This window comes from Corylus avellana, chromosome 3 (genome assembly GCF_965113065.1).
Source record: "Corylus avellana chromosome 3, dhCorAvel1.hap1.2, whole genome shotgun sequence".
Lineage (NCBI taxonomy): Eukaryota > Viridiplantae > Streptophyta > Magnoliopsida > Fagales > Betulaceae > Corylus > Corylus avellana.
This window is the reverse complement of record NC_142492.1, coordinates 6,449,246-6,470,044: the sequence shown is the minus strand read 5'-3', so window position 1 is coordinate 6,470,044 and position 20,799 is coordinate 6,449,246. Positions and strand designations below refer to the sequence as shown.

The 20,799-nt window shown below is 30.8% G+C and overlaps 1 pseudogene across 1 annotated transcript; it reads left to right on the top strand.

The window, feature by feature from the left end:
- Positions 1-4,479: 4,479 nt before the first annotated feature.
- Positions 4,480-15,159, top strand: LOC132175431 (putative leucine-rich repeat receptor-like serine/threonine-protein kinase At3g14840; annotated as a pseudogene). Its single transcript, XR_015911685.1, has 23 exons — positions 4,480-5,045; positions 6,602-6,673; positions 6,747-6,818; positions 6,935-7,006; positions 7,101-7,172; positions 7,285-7,356; positions 7,473-7,544; positions 7,655-7,726; positions 7,819-7,890; positions 7,980-8,051; positions 8,409-8,480; positions 9,331-9,396; positions 10,504-10,569; positions 10,655-10,690; positions 10,830-10,870; positions 11,686-12,063; positions 12,166-12,361; positions 12,829-12,975; positions 13,303-13,411; positions 13,520-13,752; positions 13,867-14,104; positions 14,353-14,503; positions 14,794-15,159. The product of XR_015911685.1 is annotated as a putative leucine-rich repeat receptor-like serine/threonine-protein kinase At3g14840 (transcript).
- The last annotated feature ends 5,640 nt before the right edge of the window (positions 15,160-20,799 follow it).

Here is a 20,799-nt window from a genome sequence, read left to right as displayed (position 1 = left end):
AATGGAGTGGATATTGTATGGAGTGAATCTCCATATAGATTGTATTTCCAAGACTATTTTGTTAGAGCAATTTGCTCTAGCACAATGATTCTAATAAGGTTTCAATTTTTTCCTCAAAAAAAAAAAAGAAAAAAAAAAAAAGAGTTTTCCTCCAAACTGGATTGGAGAAACTTCTTCCAACGTAATTTATAAAAATGACACATGTCCATTTTTTTTAATAATATATGAGATGCACTTGAGTTTTTAGTAAAATTTATTTCAACTTTTTTCTTGCTATTAAAAAAACATGTGCATTTCACATGTTTAAATGATACATGTCATTTTTATAGATTGAGTTTGAAGAAATTCCTCAAGCCCAATTGGAGGAAAACTATGCCCACTATAAAAAGTTTGCAATGTCATCAATCTCTTAGTATTTTATATATAAATTTTCAAAATATTTTGATGTTTATTTTTTTGAAAATATAAATAGACTCCAAAATACACCTAGACTCGGTGTTTATAAAAAAAGGTTAATAACTTTTTTGGTACCTGAGTTTTCACTTTTTTTATTTTTTCCCCCTGAGTTTTAATACATGACAAATGTAGTACCCAACCTGTGGGGAAAAGACAAAATTAATACTTCAGTTAGTTCCGTCAGTCCTATTTAACAGGTTTAGTAGGAAAATCAACAAAGAAAGCTTGGAACTAGTATCTGAAATTACCCGAAAGAACTTGGACATGTAATAGTGTTTGAAATAAAAATAAATTCTTGTCAACTCGGCAACACATTCTTTCCCTTGTTCTCTCAGCAACCAAACAAAGGCAACTCGTTTTTTTTTTTTTTTTTTAAAATTTTTTTAATTTTTAATTATTTTTACTTTTTAGGATTCCAAGCTTTCCTTATTGATTTTCCTACTAAATCCATTAAGTAGGACTGACGGAACTAATGGAGGTATTGATTTTGTCTTTTCCCCATAGGTTGGGTACTAGATTTGTCATGTTTTAAAACTTAGGGGGGAAAAAATAAAAGAAGTGAAAACTCAGGTACCGAAAAAGTTATTAACCTTATAAAAAATAATGCAAAATTAAAAATTAAACAATCACAACCAATCATACACCAAAATATGCAAAACAGTAAATCAAATAGACACATATATTTTGGTGACGAAGCGGAGACATTTTAGAAAACTTTCTAAAAGTAAAACTTATCCGGAGTAGCCATACCCAATAAATCAATCACTATAGAAAAATAAGGATTATAATAAGTTTACACTTACAAAACCTTTGAAGTCGACACTATCTTGCATAAGACAAGCGACCCACTTGCCGTCTACTGCACTAGCCCTCCCCAAAATGTTTGAAACCATTCTTCTACTCGATCTCCTTTATCGGAACTCCTATAGGCTTTTTACGTTGTTGATGATTTGTGATGAATGCACAACTTTTTACTCTAAGAGAGACTAACTCTAAACTCAATATCTCAAACGTCCAAATTATACAAATTGTATTTCACAAATATTTTTAGAATTTCGAGTTAGCTTTCCAATGCCACTGCTTTCACTTCAATCCGATTCTTGAGCCGGAAGTTATGGTCCAAATACTAAGATATGTGCAGGATACAAAATTTAATCAAATCCGGTTTTAACTTTAACTAAAGAATTCCGATTTGCTCATTTTTTTAATTTGATTAAACTTAGCCACATCATATAGGGGTGCAAAGGCGGGCGGTTTTTAACCGCCCGCTAACCGCTATAACCGCCAACCGCCTAACCGCCTAACCGTCTAACCGCATTAACCGCTAACCGCCTAACCGCCATAACCGCCTAACCGGCGGTTATTGGGTCTACTAACCGTAACCGCTAACCGCTAACCGCCTTTTTATATAATATATTTTTATAATTATAATTATAAAAATATTTATACATATAACATAATCACTTGATCATTAAATCACAATTTTTTTAAAAAATAATTAAATCACAATTTGAGTATTAATATATTATCACTATAATTTATATGATTATATCATATAATCACTTGATCATTAAATCACAATTTTTTTTAAAAAATAATTAAATCACAATTTGAGTATTAATATATTATCACTATAATTTATATGATTATATCACATGAGATTGATTATTAAATCATTTGATTATATAATAACAAATTATACATATATAATATGACATAACTCATAAGTATACTAATTCATACTAATACAACAATTAAATATCTAGAGACTTATTTCCAATGTATGTTATAAACCTATAAGTCTATATAAGTCTACATATGTATATGAATAATATAAATGTATAATATCAATAGTTAATCATATGATTCAATGACAATTCAAATACTTTATTCAAGACTTCAAGTGAATCATATTATTAATGTACAATGATGATATGATTCGTATAATATCAAATTAAGTAATTGACATTGGATTAAACAATGACCAATGTGTTACTTATAAACATAATTTAAGTACTAATGTATTATCATTATAATTTTAGTAATTTATATATTATCACTATAATTGATATGATTATATCACATGATGACTTGATCATTAAATCATATGATTATATAATAATAAATAATACATATATAATATGACATAACTCATAAGTCATAAGTCTACAAGTTAATCATATGATTCATGTACAATGATAATCACAATTGATTCAATTGAATTAAACAATATGTTACTTATAACTACAAGTCTACAATTTAATTAAAGCATTATTAGATACTTTAGGAATTTAGGATTTAGGAGTTTGAACATTGCCATTTACCATTAGATATTAAGTTCAATTCAAAGAAAAAAGATTATAAGTAAATATGATAAGAATTTAAATAATTAATCATATGAATCATATGATATAATTTAATGAGACTATATGATTATATAATATCAAATTAAGTAATTGACATTAGATTCAACAATGTGTTACTTATAATCACAATTGAAGTATTAATGTATTTTTTGAACATTTTTTAGAAAAAGAAATTTAACCATTTTTTGAAAGAAACAAAAAAAAGAAAATTAACAATTTTGAACAATTTTGAATTTTATATATATATATATATATATATATATATATATATATATATATATAATTGCTTATAGTTATATTATATGCATATTGAATAATATAAATGTATAAGATAAATATTTAACTATATGATCCAATTACAATTCCAATACTTATCAATTATTCATGTACAATGACAATGACAATATGATTCATATAATATCAAATTAAGTAATTGACATTGGATTAAACAATGTGTTACTTATAACTACAATTGAAGTATTTTTGTTTGTTTGTAAGTTTATAAGATCAACACTTAATCATATGATCCAATGACAATTCAAATATTTATAGCAATTGGGCCCAAGAAGATATTAAAAATACAATAAAAAAAAATGAGGGTAAAAAAAAGCCCAAAAAAATAAGCCCAAAAAGCCCAAAAAAAAAGCCCAATTTTAAAAAAGCGGTTAGCGGGCGGTTATCTATTTCACTAACCGCTAACCGGCCACTAACCGCTAACCGCTAACCGCTAGGCGGTTAGCGGTTGCGGTTAGTGAAATTTACTAACCGCTAGGGCGGTTACGGTTAGCGGTTATTGCCACTAACCGCTAACCGTAACCGCCTTTGCACCCCTAACATCATATAGTCTCCCAAAAAGAGTATATCCATATACAAATCTCTAGCTAGTCTCTTCTTTCATCGAGTGGCTACAATTAATTAATCACGTGGTTTAAAACAAGTAGGCATTCGTGATCAGAGACTCACTGCTACTGAAGAATCTTACTGCTCATCACCTTCAATTCACATCTTTTCAGGGGGGACAGTCAAATACATACACATGCATGCATGCATCCATGCATGTTCATCCCATCCCATCCCATCCCATCAGCCATGTTTCTTAGTAATGCATATATACAATTCCCTTGAACCTTCTTCGTTCCTATCATCTTAGATTGCATGTGATGTTCCTATGTATGACCAGATTTCCAAGACTTGTTTTTCAACAACTTGTGTAGGCATTGAGGACCCGCACGAGGCAAGTGGCATATATGTGTGTTTTAATTATTTTAATTATTATTTTTACAGTTGTCTCCATTATTAAATAAACAAATATTGGATTATTTTTTTATTGATTGTTTTATTTCTCTTATTTTTATTGTTAAGGTTTTATGGTATCAACTTTTATTACTTTTAAAAACACTACCAAGTACCAAGTCAATGTTTCTTACTTCAATAATTTTATATGATATCAATAATTTTTTATTATTATTTAAATAAAAAACTTCATACAAAACAAAAAATTTCATTTTTTTATTAAAAAAACTAAAAATTTCTACCTACTTTATATTATATCAATAACTTTCAAACCAAAAATTACATATCTACCAAGTCTATTCCGAAACAAGCCCGACATGTTCCATGCATTATTAGAGTAATTAATAAATTTCGTGGCCTATTAAGTTTACAAGTTGTCCACAAAATAAGTAGACACTAGACACTTGCTTAAACTTTACACAATAATAGTTGACTTGTACGTCATTGAAGTCTACTTTCTTTTATCACTCAAACCAAAAGCTGAAGTTATATTATTCGATCCCTTGCTTCCTCGCAGCTTTCCTCATGCATTAGAGAGCAATCAATTTGATTTTGGCACCATTTTGCGAGGATAGGTGAAGGTGTTTTCGTTAGCAAAATGAAGAAGAAGATGTTTCTTCTTGTTCCATTTCTCCTTGCTTCAACTCTCTTCTTTTGCTTCGCAACCTTCGTTTTCGGAGCCGCAGTGTTGCCGGATGATGAAGGTATGCTTTCATCACACCTGAATAAAAATAAAGTATTTTCATCGGGAAAACGTGCAAATTTGATTGGTTGGATAGCGAAGAGTTTGGGGAAGACGGACTGGAATTTCAGCGTCGATCCGTGCAGCGGAGATTCTGGATGGTTCTACCGAGCAGAAGGATCAAAAGAGAATAATCTTACCTGTGACTGCTCCTCCTCCAATGGAACCGTGTGCCATGTTGTCAGCATGTACGTCATCTCTCTCTCCCTGCACATACGCATCCACCGACATACGCTTCAATGAGATTGTTTTTTATATATTACACCTTTAATTTTCGTATATCTTATCTACATCTTTAATGATAATGTATTAGTACGTAATAGCTCAGAAAGAGAAAATAAAACTTGTCTTAGTAATAATGGGAAATATTTAGTAGATTTACCTACAATTGGATAATGTGACACTAAAATCAGTCCTTAAATTATTATTATATATTTTTATTATTACCTTATTTTAATTTTATAAAAGTTTCATTTCAGGAAAAATACAATATTATCCAAAAGTATTTACTCATTTGTCACTTGTACCTTCAAAATTTAGAAAGGAATATCAGGACTTCAAAAACTACTTAATAGTAACGCTTAGTATTTTCTTTTTGTGATAGAATTTTTTTTTTTTTTTTGACATACTCACATAAAGAAAGAGAAAAAAAGAATTCGAATTAGTGACCTCAACTTCATAAAACGGACTTCACAACCAATTAAACTACTCCTTAAAACTTTTTTTAGACAAAAGTTAGTTCACAAACATGTGATATTTTTGAACATAAACTGTTCAAAATCAAATGGCCATTTTCTTTTATGATTTTCTTTTTTTTTTTTTTTTTTTGTGTTTTTTTGCTTGAAAGTGACCTAACGGTTGGCATTTAATAAAAGTAATTGGCATGCCATACCTTTATACATATAAAAAATTTGAGGCTAAGATGCAATGCCAAACATAAAAGCTATACCTCGAATTATATATATATTTTTTAAAGTAAAATAAAATCGAAGTCGTGGTCTGCGGCCTGCCCACTGCCACTGGGGGCCACTGCTTTTGAATAGTACGACCAAAATTCATTGTATCTTTGACTTTCGGTGTCCAAAAATATCTTTTAAATGAGGAATGAGGACCACGTACGTCTTGTCCGTCAAAACCCATCTCGTCCGCGTTAATCCACAAAAATTTTATTTATTTCCACGTCATTATCAACATTTTTTTTTTCTTTTTGTTTCATTAATCTTTAATGTTTTATCAATCTTCAGATACGTACGGTTTTTCTATCCCACGCCACGCTAAGTAATTATCTAAATCATTCCTTTAACCTGATCTTAAAATATTGAAAGGACTTTACTTATCAAGACTTTATCTTGATAAATAGTTTCATATTATATTAATGTACCCTTAAAAACATATATATGAAAATTTAGTTAAGCTGTTCATGATTTAAACTAGAAAAAACTTCACTTATTTTCTTGAAGTTTGAGCACGTACCAAACGATTTTTAATATTTCCCGTCTCTAAACTTTAAAAATTTACAATTTAGAATTATAATCTTTCGGTCCTTTTCATTTACAATTTATTGATACCGTTTAAACCCCTAATATGTAAAATATTTTTTATGGCTCCAAAAAATTATAAAAATACAACTATACCCTTAAATATATAAAAAAATTAAAAAAGGGTCGATATACTGATATATATATATATTGAGAATGTTAAGCTTCGGTAACTAAAAAACCCCCACTCTTTACTAGATGTACAGAATTTTGAAAGGACAAAATCTCGCGGGCACCCTCCCGCCAAATTTTGCCGGGTTGCCTTACCTCTAAAAAATGTAAGTACTTAGAACAGAGATGCCACATGTTGTAGTTTGTTTCCTCAACTGATTCATTTCTCTCTTGTATTAGTAACCTCACCCGCAACTACCTTAACGGTTCAATCCCTCCGGGATGGGGTTCTTCCCTGCAGCTGGTCAACATGTTCTCTCTCTCTCTCTCTCTCTCTCTCTATATATATATATATATATATATATATATATATATATATATATATGTTTTCATGAGAAGATGATTTTAACGTAAGAGTCTTATTGCAGTTCCCTTCTTGGAAACCGGTTAACGGGTTCTATCCCCAAAGAGCTGGCAAACATCACAACTCTCAAAACCTTGTGAGTTATGATCATCCATTTGTTTCTATTTGTGATTTTTTTTTTTTTTCAAGAGTTTTGTAATTGAGGAATAATGCGGTTTTATTATTCAGAGTACGGTGGAGTTCAATCAACTTTCAGGAAATCTTCCTCCAGAGCTTGGCCATATGCCCTCTATAGAAAGATTGTAAGACGTTTTTGAATGTTCCCTCTTATTACAAGAATCTTATCTCTTTTATTTGGTGTGAGAATTCTTGAGGCTAATGTTGTTGTTGTTGATGATGATGATGTTGTTATAGTCTTCTCAGCTCGAATTATTTTACTGGGAAGCTGCCTGATTCATTTGCAGGGCTGATCACATTGAAGGACTTGTAAGCTACTCTTTCTTTCTTTCCGCATTAAGTTTTTCATCTGAGATTACATATGACGTTTCATGTTTTTTTTTTAAAAAAAAAAAAATTCCTTCTGTCCATTCAATGTAATGCAGTCGGATCAGTGACAATCAGTTTTCTAGAAAGATACCCAATTATATTCAAAATTGGAAAAAGCTTGGAAAACTGTGAGAGCTTTATTCCTTTTTCTTTTTTAATTTTGATTGAGGATTTTGTCTTTATTTAATTATGGCTGTTATTTGTTATCCCTCATTACATCAAAATTTGGCAACAACAGAGTGATTCAGGCAAGTGGTTTGAAGGGGCCAATTCCTCCTGGCGTTGCTCTTTTGGAAAAGTTATCTGACTGGTTAGTATCAACCTTTTATGTCACACCTATAAATCATTTTCAGATGGAATTGCATTTGAATTACTATATTCTTTGTTGAATTTGATATGCAGGAGAATTAGTGACTTGAATGGATCTGAAGAACCTTTTCCACCACTTAATAATCTGACACAGTTGAAGACACTGTAAGTTAAATGTTTCAATGACATCATTTTCAGAAGTTCCATCCTTATGGCTACTCGACCTTACATAGATATTTTTTATTTTGTTACAGGATATTGAGGAGTTGCAATATTACTGGACAGCTACCTGAATTTCTTGGGGATATGACAACGTTGAAAACCTTGTTAGTATCGTGGCCACTTTTTTGTACATTTTCTGTTTGCTGATATTTCAAAAATTCTCTTAAAAATGCTTTTATGCTAATTTATGGATCATTCAGTATTCTTGCATGGCTTGGAATTCCTTTTCTTCTCCTTGTGTTGATTGACATGATTGGAATATGCTTTTTAAAAGATTTAAGAATACCAACTAAATTAGCATGGTTTTGACTTTGTTTATGACATTCTTATATAAAAATGATCGTCTTTTCTCATTTTTACACCTTCAATATGTTGTTTGTTTGTACCATTTTTCAGGAAAGGATTGGTTTTTTAAGGTGCTATTTGTTTTCTAATTCATTTAAGTATAACTTTTCTTGCAGAGATCTCAGCTTTAACAAACTAAGAGGAGAAATTCCAAGCAGCTTTGCAAGTCTACAAAAATCAGATTACATGTATGCATTTTAAATTATATGTATCTTTTCATATACCAAATTGCAGACAACCATTTTTGTATAGCTGATAGACACTGTGTGACTGTTACCTCATTAGTGGGGATGAAAAAAGGAATAGTTTAATGGCCTGATCAATTAGGCTATCTCCAATTTGATTAACTGGATGATTCCTAGATTCTGGCCTTAAAAGACCTCAAGTATAAAATCAGGCAAAAATATCCTTTTGGCATCAAAGTTAAACTCAAACAAACTTTGGGCCCCAAACAGAATTATCTGTGACCAACCAGACAGGATGTTTCAAGGGTGAAGTAACTGGATAGCCTGTAGAATAGAACATGGCACTAATGTGGCTTAAATGCACCAAGTCAAGCTTTTAGTTACAAAGGTTCTGTAAAAAGTTTTAAGCATTTGGATTGGACAAACATATCATCCATATGGGTAATTGAGTGCTGAAATTGTCTTCTCTTAAACAAGTACCCAGTAGTGTGTCTGCTAAAGGCTACAAAAGAGAAATAAGTCCTTTCATGTCATTCAAATTATAGGTTTCCTAGAGTTAAATACTGCATGTTGATATCCATATAAGAATTTTTTAAATTGATTTCCTAGTTAAGTTGTTCCTCTTCCAAATGATCATAGATGTAGCTAACACTCCTACCTCTACTTGCTAGAGTAGGGATGCCATTTCATGTAATTTATTATTGTTAATATGAAATCATCCAAAGTATAAATATTCGTTTAGCCATTGGATGTTTTAAAGATTTTCATCCTCAAGGGAAAGTCTACTTGATGATCTGTAATGCACAAACTACGTACATAACGATACTGAATTGGCAATATTGATTTTGTTTAGATATTTAACCGGCAACTTGCTAACTGGACAGGTGCCTCTGTGGATGCTGAATAAAGGGGACAACATGTAAGGTTCTCTGCCAAATTCTATATATACAATTAGTCAACCAAAGATATTGATTCTTTTATCCTAATCATTGCATGATATTTCATTAATAATAATAATGATTGTTCATCTTACCTTGTTGACTATCTTCTAGAGCTTTATCTCCCTTTATTACTCAGTCGCTTTTACTTCAACTGAAAAAAAAAATGTATCTGAGTATGACCTCTGGTAATACGTAGTTACTTACATGTCTTCCATTTGATTTGGTCTGAATGTCAAAATGTGAAGAAACTTTGATGCTGTTAGGTTGTTTTCGGATGAGATGGTCAAAAAGGTCCGATCCAACACAACACATGCTATAAATGTTAAATCTTAATCATTAGAAAAGTGACACCGACAAAAACGATTTGCTTCTTTAAAGTGTAATTTATAGAAATCTGTGAGATACTTCATTAATCAATTTAGAAAATGAGGGTCTGAAAGCATATCAAAACAGGAGGATTAAAGGAAATGCATTCCTTATAAGTTTCAATGGCATTTCCAAGAATTTCTACTCCTGAGAGTTCCCAATGCTTCCTACTCTCCTTGTGTTTACTTCCAGGTGCTTTTTCTACAATGTGTCAGAAATGGCATCCCAACGTCGAAAACAGGATCCAGAGAATATGCATTTTCATTGAAAGCATGTCCTGTGCAATTACAGCCATACTAATGTCTCCTTTTGAGTTCAAGATTCAAATATCTTTTGTTGCTATGGTTCATGATCCAACTTGGAGGAGAAGAGCCTCCATATTCTGGATTGGCATTCAATCTTCTAGTATTTGCTCATGGGATTGTTAGCAAGATAATAGGACTATAAGGAGATCATCATTTTAGGAAGTATTTCCTCAGCTTATGATAGTTTATGAGCAGCTAATCCCCTTTTGAGTAGTAGAAAGTGCTTGTAGTTTTTCTACTTAAGTTCAGTTGTTAGCTTAGTATCTTGGATTATGTAGAATGAAGAATATGAAGAATTAAATCTGAATACTATCATCCCTTCCATGTATGTTATGCACTATCATGTATAATATAAGTTTTCTGGTCATGCTACATCATGGAAGCTGATGAATCACGTTGCCTCTTTGTGTGCAGTGATCTTTCATATAACAACTTCACGATTGGGAATTCAGGGCTATCAGTTTGTCAACAACGTAGTGTGTAAGAATTCCATCTAAGCATGTTTTTGTGTGTACATGCATGCATGGGCATACTCCCTAAACTTTTCCCTTGTTATTTTCCTCAGGAACTTGTTTGCCAGCTCTTCAATTGACAATAAGTCGTGAGTATCAACTTCATCTATCAAAAATATGCATCAAAAACTTTTAACTTTCTGGTGTATTGCCTTGATATATACATATAAACACAAATCCATTTTTTATGTTACACTAAATTGTTTTGGACCTTAATTGTTCTATCAGTGGCATGGTTTCCTGTTTGAGAAGCTTTCGTTGTTCACATTGTAAGTTGAAATATCATATATTTCCTTAATATTGTTATATTCTCATGATTACCGTGTGTCAATAGTGTTACCGACCTGTTTGCTTTTCCTTGTCGTGGTGGATGGGGGACTGAAACTTTATAGCCAAACCTCTTATAAATAGGTCTGTAATTTCTAAAGAATAAGAGGTTGTTCTAAGTACAACTAAGTATAGTAGATTGCGTGAAATAAAAAACTGAAGGAAAAAAGGATGAAAGATAGATGTTGAAAGCGATAAAACCACAATAGTTGAGGGTGCACTTCTCTAGGTTTCCTTTTCTTTTTTAAATTTTTATTCTTTGTTGGAAGTTTTCTTTATAGAAAGGTGGCACTGTTGTTATCAAGTTTACTACATCAGTTGGAAAGGAAACCTGTATAAATCATGTAGGTTTTCTTGTCATGCCTGTGGTCTTCGTGAACAAGGAACCTGCTTTTACATCCTATGTTACATAATTCTTCAATTCTTAGATGTTTTGAAAGTTGTAACACTATATTATAGGAATGGAAATTCCTTTTTTTCTAGGCATAAAAGAAACATAAAACTCCTTATCTGTGGAATTTATTGTGATAGTCTTAGTCATAATGTAAAAAATGTCCTCTGTGAATGGGCAATGACAATAAATGACTTCTTTCATTTCGTTTGCCTGAATTGTGTACTAACTCATCCTTGCTTCTCCTCACTGCTCTCTCAATTGAGAATATTGAATAGGTTTTCTTCCTATTCTTTTTTGACGGTTATTAATGCTTTTACGTCTACATGTTCAATTGTTACTAATTTATTGTTGTTTTTGTCCCAGATTGGTACAATGTTCATATAAATTGCGGTGGAAAAGCAGTATCTATCAATGGCACTACCGCATATGACCCTGATACTGATACCAGTGGACCTTCAAATTTTTTCCAGAGTGCACAAAACTGGGCATTTAGCAGCACTGGTGACTTCATGGATAATGATGACCAAATGGACCCACTTTTATTCACAAACTCATCCAGACTCTCTATGACCAACCCTGAACTGTACATGAATGCACGCCTTTCATCCCTCTCTCTTATATTATGCTTTTTGTTTGGGAAATGGAAATTACAAAGTCAACCACCATTTTGCAGAGATAATGTTCACTGACGATAAAACATATAGCAGCTTGGGAAGGCGTATATTTGATATTTACATTCAGGTAGTTATTACAATATGCTTCCACTTTCACCAAGCAATTTTCAGTACTCAAGTAGTTAGAATGAAACAGTTGATAACACATAAATGGATTAGAGTATTGTAGGGAGAGCTGGTATGGAAGGATTTCAACATTGTAAAAGAGGCCGGTGGAGTTGGTAAGGCAATTATAACAAACTTTACTGCTGTTGTGACTAGTAATACCTTGGAGATCCGTTTCTATTGGGCTGGGAAGGGGACAACTGGTATCCCAGACACAGGAGTCTATGGTCCTCTTATTATAGCTATTTCTGTGGATCATGGTAATTTTTATCTTTTATGAGCTCTTATATTAAATTTCGGTGGCTTGAAAGTAAACCATTCTTAGACTTGCTTATATATCTAAAACTTTACCTCTATTTCTCTGGGTACTCTTAAGGATGAATGGTGCTAAAGATATTTCGTTTATTTCCTTAATAGTATTTGATTTGGCCTTGTAATTTCTTTATGGAAACATAGATGGATGCATTTGTCTTTCTTGTCTACTTTTTATGGTTTTATTTTATATATATATATTCAGTTTAATGTCTACTACTTGAAGAAATGATATTCAACAATCATATTGATGAATAAGAGAATGAAATCGTTTTCTTATTTATTTTCATTGAAGTATTCCTAACTATCAGTTTGGACCTCCTTGTTTTCCATGTGTTACTTGGATGATGATTTCTCCTATCAATTACCTTGACAATGATTAATGTTATTACTCTTATATTTTTTCTTCAAACAGACTTTATGTCTCCATCAGAAAATGGAACTGTTATATCTCTAGGTGCAAAGGTTGGGATTGCTGCTGCCGGAGCTTTTGTTATATTTTTGGTTCTGGGTATCCTCTGGTGGAAGTGCTGTCTAGGACAGAAAAATAAAATGGGACAAGGTATTTGCAAGGCAATTAATGATGTTATTATATGGATTGGTATTACTTTTTGGTAAAAGTTATTTACTTATGCTATGTTCTTTGGATTCTTTTTTCCTTTTATTTTTTTCCCATTGAGCACTTTGCATGTGTATGCATGTTGGAACACACTAAAGATGCATATGCACACTTATAGGATGAAGTGGAAACAGTTAACTTGTTTAGTATTATGATCATCGTGAGGTTGTGTACAGTATGTACTAAAATATGTCTCAAACTCTGAGGAATGTCAACAATTATGCAATTTTCTTAGACATACTTCTGTATCTGACTTGGCATCTTCCTCAAATTTAAAGGGTTTGGGCCGGCAAACTGCTATATTTACCTTAAGCCAAATCAAAGCTGCCACAAACAACTTTGATGCTGCGAATAAAATTGGTGAAGGTGGTTTGATTCTGTTTATAAGGTATTTGCAGAATAAATATTTTATTTTGATTGATTGTATTTGAATTTTTCTTATTGTAGCTCTATCTTTTTGAAGTGTCCTTGTTCATTTATGAAAAAGGTTTTATGTTTCCCAGATGCAGGGCCTTCTATCAGATGGTACCATAATTGCTGTCAAACAGCTTTCTTCCAAATCAAAGCAAGGAAATCATGAGTTTGTGAATGAGATAGGCATGATTTCTGCTTTGCAACACCCTCATTTTGTTAAGCTCTATGGATGCTGTATTGAAGGAAATCAATTGTTGCTAGTATATGAGTACATGTAAAATAATTGTCTCGCTCGTGCTTTGTTTGGTAAACTTTTACCTTCATGCACTAAATTGCATTTGTTGTGTATTTATAGTCATTGATAACATTGCATGTATGCTTAGTCATTAACTGTTTTTTTATTAATTTGATTAATTGAAGGGCCACAAGAATATGAGTTGAAATTGGATTGGCCAACAAGACGAAAGATTTGTGTTGGTGTAGCAAGAGGTTTGGCATATCTCCATGAAGTATCAAGATTGAAGATTGTTCATAGAGACATCAAGGCTACTAATGTATTGCTTGATAAAAATCTCAACCCTAAGATATCTGACTTTGGTTTAGCCAAGCTTGATGAAGAGGATAAAACCCACATAAGAACCCGAGTTGCTGGAACTTAGTGAGTTGTTGTGTATTAATTTCATGTGATAGTGTTTCCTATTATCTTTTTTCTTATTTTCATGTGATACAATAGTTTCAAAGAAATAGGAAGAAAAAGAAAATTGAAAGTATCTTACAAGTTAACTATTGATTTAGTTTACCCATGCCCTCAAGACACAAACACACACACACACACAAAAGCAATTGGAAATTATTGCCCTTAATATTTGCAATCTTACGAATTCGTGATGCTGAAAATGTTTGCAGTGGATATATGGCACCTGAATATGCAATGCGGGGTTATTTAACTGACAAAGCAGATGTCTATAGTTTTGGAGTTGTTACCTTAGAAATTGTCAGTGGAATGAGCAACACTGGTTACCGACCAAAGGAGGACTGTTTCCATCTTCTTAATCGGGTAATTTGAATCTCTTTCTTTCTTACATTTTCTCCTTTTTATGCTCTTGTTAATTTATATATGCTTGCGTTTGTTAAAATCTTAGAATTTAATTACGGAGATGTTTCATGTTGAATATCCAATTGTCATATTTGTTGAGCTAGAAAGTTGATGCAATGTTGAGGCAAACTCTTCAACTCTTCCACTCTTTCTAAATGAAGAATCAACTCCGACTTTATTTGTTTCTTGAATTCTTCTTTTCCTACTAGAGTTCACAAATTCTTGATTAGTAGCATGTTGTCTGTTTGCAGGCACTTGTTTTAAAAGAGAAAGGGAGTTTATTGGAACTGGTGGATCCAAGGTTGGGCTCAAACTTCAAGACAGAAGAGGTTATGGTGACTATCAATGTGGCTCTTTTATGCACTAATGTTTCCCCAACAGTTCGGCCTACCATGTCTGCAGTGGTGAGCATGCTTGAGGGTAGGGCTCTTGTTCCAAAGCTGGTTCCGGATCGAAGTGTCTCAAATGATGAAATGAAAGTGAATGCGTTGTGGAAGCATTTTCAACACAGTAAATAACATAATATGTGTAACACTCCTAGTTCGTAAGGGCTAGGTTAGTTAACTTGTATGACTCAGAGGCGCCAAGAATTACAAGAAAATTTTGAGCACTGTTAATCTAACAAGAGAATTAATCAAAAGAGCATTGGAAGCGACTAGGGCTTTCATAATAACATAACTCAAATAAAAGGTTTATAATTCAATAAGTAATATACCGAACTGTTTTAAAATGGTTGAGTTAAACACATTTTTTCAGGAGAGAATTTTTTTTTTTTTTTTTGAAAGGTTCAAGAGAGAATTACTTTCATAAAAAAGAAAAAGTTCGTACTTTTCGTGGACTTCAAAATTTTCTTTCACTTGTTATTTTGTGACTATCAATCAAATAGATGATTTTTGTTTTTTGTTTTTGTTTTTACATGTCCACACAGACACAAGTCACACAAGGGGAGGAAAGATGAGAGTAGGGGTGCAAAGGCGGGCGGTTAAAAACCGCCCGCTAACCGCTAACCGCTATAACCGCCAACCGCCTAACCGCCTAACCGTCTAACCGCATTAACCGCTAACCGCCTAACCGCCATAACCGCCTAGCGGTTAGCGGTTAGCGGTTATTGGGTCTACTAACCGTAACCGCTAACCGCTAACCGCCTTTTTATATAATATATTTTTATAATTATAATTATAAAAATATTTATACATATAACATAATCACTTGATCATTAAATCACAATTTTTTTAAAAAATAATTAAATCACAATTTGAGTATTAATATATTATCACTATAATTTATATGATTATATCATATAATCATTTGATCATTAAATCACAATTTTTTTAAAAAAATAATTAAATCACAATTTGAGTATTAATATATTATCACTATAATTTATATGATTATATCACATGAGATTGATTATTAAATCATTTGATTATATAATAACAAATTATACATATATAATATGACATAACTCATAAGTATACCAATTCATACTAATACAACAATTAAATATCTAGAGACTTATTTCCAATGTATGTTATAAACCTATAAGTCTATATAAGTCTACATATGTATATGAATAATATAAATGTATAATATCAATAGTTAATCATATGATTCAATGACAATTCAAATATTTTATTCAAGACTTCAAGTGAATCATATTATTAATGTACAATAATGATATGATTCGTATAATATCAAATTAAGTAATTGACATTGGATTAAACAATGACCAATGTGTTACTTATAAACATAATTTAAGTATTAATGTATTATCATTATAATTTTAATAATTTATATATTATCACTATAATTGATATGATTATATCACATGATGACTTGATCATTAAATCATATGATTATATAATAATAAATAATACATATATAATATGACATAACTCATAAGTCATAAGTCTACAAGTTAATCATATGATTCATGTACAATGATAATCACAATTGATTCAATTGAATTAAACAATATGTTACTTATAACTACAAGTCTACCATTTAATTAAAGCATTATTAGATACTTTAGGAATTTAGGATTTAGGAGTTTGAACATTACCATTTACCATTAGATATTAAGTTCAATTCAAAGAAAAAAGATTATAAGTAAATATGATAAGAATTTAAATAATTAATCATATGAATCATATGATATAATTTAATGAGACTATATGATTATATAATATCAAATTAAGTAATTGACATTAGATTCAACAATGTGTCACTTATAATCACAATTGAAGTATTAATGTATTTTTTGAACATTTTTTAGAAAAAGAAATTTAACCATTTTTTGAAAGAAAAAAAAAAAAAGAAAATTAACAATTTTGAATTTTATATATATATATATATATATATATATATATATATATATATATATATATATAATTGCTTATAGTTATATTATATGCATATTGAATAATATAAATGTATACGATAAATACTTAACTATATGATCTAATTACAATTCCAATACTTAATCAATTATTCATGTACAATGACAATGACAATGTGATTCATATAATATCAAATTAAGTAATTGACATTGGATTAAACAATGTGTTACTTATAACTACAATTGAAGTATTTTTGTTTGTTTGTAAGTTTATAAGATCAACACTTAATCATATAATCCAATGACAATTCAAATATTTAATCATAATATTTATATACAATGACAATGTGTCAATGTGATTCATAAAATGTCAAATTAAGTAATTAGCATTAGATTCAACAATTACTTATAACAACAATTTAAGTATTAATATATTTTTCATTTTAATGTTTTATTTGATTATTTTCCAAATGAGAAGATTGATGAAGTTTTAATGTTTTATTTGATTATTTGTATCATTTAATGTTTTATTTGAACTTATTTTATATGCTTTGTGTTGAACTTTTTTTATATGTTGTGACAGTTATCTGAATTCTGAACTTTTTTTTGTATGTTGTGTTGAATTTTTTTTTTTCCTAAAAAAAAAAAAGTTAACGAGTTATGATTTAATATTTAAGAAATTTTTTTTTAAGTACAAGTAAATGTAAATTTTGGGTCAAATATTTTTGATTTTTCAATATGGGCTCTTTTTATAGCAATTGGGCCCAAGAAGATATTAAAAATGCAAGAAAAAAAAAATGAGGGTAAAAATAAGCCCAAAAAAATAAGCCCAAAAAACCCAAAAAAATAAGCCCAATTTTAAAAAAGCGGTTAGCGGGCGGTTATCTATTTCACTAACCGCTAACCGGCCACTAACCGCTAACCGCTAACCGTTAGGCGGTTAGCGGTTGCGGTTAGTGAAATTTACTAACCGCTAGGGCGGTTACGGTTAGCGGTTATTGCCATTAACCGCTAACCGTAACCGCCTTTGCACCCCTAGATGAGAGGTTGATTTAGTGACATCTGTTTCATAAGGCGTGGTATTCATTTGAAAACAATCAAATAGATAAATTTGTTTTTGAAATAACACTTCAATAAAAGCGAATATTTTATTTTGTTTTATTTTATTTTATTTATATTTTGTTATTGTTACGTGGGAACTGTTGTGTGATAGACCACATGCAATGGTTGCACTTCATTCTCCGAGTTGGTACCATACTATCTCTAATCTACTGCTTGAATATCTTAAAAATATATTACTTAAACAGTTAAACACATGCTAAAAAATTTCAAAATATTTTCATTATTCTCTGATCATTATATACACACGTGTAAAAGTAATTTCTTTCTTTAATTCGGAACGAGTTTTCACATCTCAGATATCTTTCCATTTATAATTTCCACTTAATAATATTCTTTCTCATCGTAAGATTCGTCATGGCATCATCTTTTTTGTTACAAACAAAGCATTTGTCACACTAACCTTAAATAAAAACATTCAAATTAATACAGCCATATTGGCCCAACACTTTTGAACCAATTCACAGACTAAGACGAGAGTTCCATGCAATACATATATTATTCTCTTCATGTCCGTTTGAATTTGTGATTTTAAAATTTGCAATTTAAAAATATAATTTTTAAAACGCAGTTAAGTATTTGACAAAATTACAGGTTTATCTTTAAAATCGCAGTTTAGCTTTTAAAATTATATGTTTTCACAAAAGCACTTTATTACATGTGATTTGAAAATGCAAATTTTAGAAATGACTATTTTTTAAAAAACACAATCCTAAAAGCACTTTATTACATCCAGCCAGCCCAGACAATGCCGAACAGCCACGACGCCGCCCATGACGCTCCTCCACACCAGTTATTTCTCTCTCTCTCTCTCTCTCCAAGAACCGAGCATATTGCAAAAACAAAAATTTCTCTGCTTTTTGTGTTATCTTTCTAAAGTCACCATTTTTGGTTGCCTTATATTTGCTTTCTGCTGATTCATTGATTGGCAATGGACTCGAGCATCTTACTAACCTTGGTGCTTCTTTCAATGTCCGTGCTTTCAGGTTTCTTTTTGCTGCATTCATGGGCTTCACCAAAAAAAATGAGGGCTGACCGGAGTCGTGGATGATGGCGGTGGATGGCAGGTTTGGGTAGATGAATAGGAAAAGTAGGAAATAAGTTTTTTTTAGGTTTTCTATTTTTAAGAATATGAATTTAAAAATCTAGTGTTTTTGTTTATTTTTTTTAAGGTGTTCCACGTTGATATGGCAAGCCCTCATTGGAGGGCACAAATGTGTTAATTTGTGTCAAGACCTTATAGAAGTTATTCTCATTAAACTTTTACTATCTTTCAAAATTCCATTTTATTGAGATTTTTTTGTTAATTTTTGTCAAAATATCCAAAATATCCCTATTTTTTTATATATATATAAAAAATTGCAAAGATGGAAAAATGTTGCAAAGATATTTTTATAAAAAAAATAAACATATGAATCTTTATAATTTTTTATTTTATTTTTTTATAATAAAAATTGTATTTTAAGAATTTTGATAAGATTTAACGAAAAATTATAACAAAAAGAGGATAATAGTTCGAAATTGAATTTTTGATACTCTTAATTGAGTGATTTTGAACTTCAAGAGTATTTTCAAAACACGTAAAAGTTCAGAAAGGTTTTGTGAAGTCTCCTTTAGTATTTTTTTTTATGTAACAATTCACATTTAATTTATTTATTTTTTTCAAAAATAAAAAATAAAATGTTAAGAAATAAACATTTAAAAATGCTAAATAACATTAATCTTTTCATGATTAAAAGCTCGGCAACTTCTTGGCAACATTCCCAAGCTTTAATTGGACCAACGCCTAAAAAAATCTACAACAGTCTCACGTCTACTTTTGGCATTCGTTACAAATTTGTGCACATCTTTGTAAAACGTTGTTTCAATCTACTGAAATTGCAATTCAAAGGCTACCTTTACAACTTTTTAAAAAAGTGATAATTTTTTGTTTGTTTTTGTTTTTTTTTTTTAATGTTTTATTTTTAACTCTATAAGCCACTTGCCTGCGAACGGGTCCTCAATGTCCACACGAGTTGTCGAAAAACAACAAATTCAAAGTCCAACTTTATCTGCTCGGTCCACACAAAACTTTATCCTTAAAGACGAAAGGAAGAAGATTCGTGGGAACTGCATGCAAAAATGCATTGCTTTACACTAAGGAACTTGACTGATGGGATGGGATGAGATTGCAAGTAAATCTATTATATATCAACATGATTTTTTAAGGATCTTCTATATATATATATATATAATGAGCTGGGCTCATGCAATGAATCTGGATGCATTTGATTGTGCATTAAAGCTGGGTGAGCTGTAAGATTCTTCATCAGGAATGCAGACTTGTTTTAAGCCACGTGATTAATTAATTATATCCAGTACCCAATGAAAGAAGAGAGACTAGAAGATGATGATAACAATAATTTTCATTGACGCCCTGAGGAACATATTTAATTTGCATGGGAGTTGGGACCATATAGATGGGCCATGGAGGCTAAATAATTTGCTTGACTGTTCATACTTGCCAGTTTTTTATTTTTGGCTGGAGCCATCTTTGACCTGCTCTATCAATTACTAGCTAATATATTTTTTTATTCTTTATGAAATATAAAGATTCTAGTATATATTGTTCTGCTGAATTTTTATTGTGAAGAACACTATGCAATCTGTCCACTGCCATGATGTTTCAATTATATTTGTGTGAATGCCAATAAAAGAAACAACTATAAACTCTATAGGTATGAATTCCTGTTAATCAATTATGTTTAGACTTTTAGAACAGTTTTCTTTTATGTATTTATTTTAAATTAGAAAAATATTT